The sequence below is a fragment of the Argentina silus genome (genome assembly GCF_951799395.1).
Source record: "Argentina silus genome assembly, chromosome: Y".
Lineage (NCBI taxonomy): Eukaryota > Metazoa > Chordata > Actinopteri > Argentiniformes > Argentinidae > Argentina > Argentina silus.
The window spans coordinates 29,457,294-29,458,215 of record NC_139654.1 but is presented as its reverse complement, the minus strand read 5'-3'; positions in this window follow the sequence as shown (position 1 = coordinate 29,458,215).

The window sequence follows — 922 nt, the reverse complement described above, 5'->3', positions numbered from 1 at the left end:
AAGGTCATATAAATGTTGTACAGACATTGCTTCTGAAGATTCATGGTCGATTATGTGAATAAATGTATTTTTTCAAAAGTAGATGTGTTGAGTTCTGCCAATTCAGTCTCAGGTTGTAGAAGTTCACAATTCAGTCTATAAACATGCATGAGAGGTTTGGTGACTTTGAAACAGCTCTCATCATTAGTATCATTTCATACAGTGTGTCATAAGGCCATTTGGAATATGTACGATCATGCCTCTTCAGCTGTTCAGCACAGACTACATTAGTCAAAGCAAGCCGGTTTTTTTAATGACAACAGACAATGATAGTTCCAAACAGTAATTTATTAATAATAAACAGGAGGAAAGAAAAATAATTAACTCAACACTTCAGCACTCTATGAACATGTCTTCAGCAACGCAATCAATCACAAACATCTTTTCTCAGTTTTTACTGAAAGTCTCTGAAGCACCTTATCTTTGAACAGTTTCCTATGATTTGTTAGACCCAAATTGTTATTCCTCCTCCCTAGAAAAAATAGATATGACCTCACCCAATTGTGTAATGCTTGAGTCTATACTGAGAACTTGTCATGGAAAGTAAAAACTGGTTGGTTTTCTTCCTCCCACTATTGTGTACCGATGCCAAACCAGTGAATTTAAACATTTAAAATAAAATAATTAAGAAGCTCTAAGTACTGCTTTTAACAATGACAGATGATGCTTTGTAATTTTGTTTATTTTACAGTTGGAACAAGAGTGACTTCAAGATGCATTATCTCAAAATGAATAGATCTTTAATTTCCCCTTTGAAGGAATGCAGCATAAAAGTTAATGGATGTAGGCCTGAGAACATATGGTGAAATCACAAAGCTTAGTTGTCGTTAGCGCCAGTGGTGGTTTGACTTGGCAAGGTCAACACCTGAGGAGTCGGGCCGTA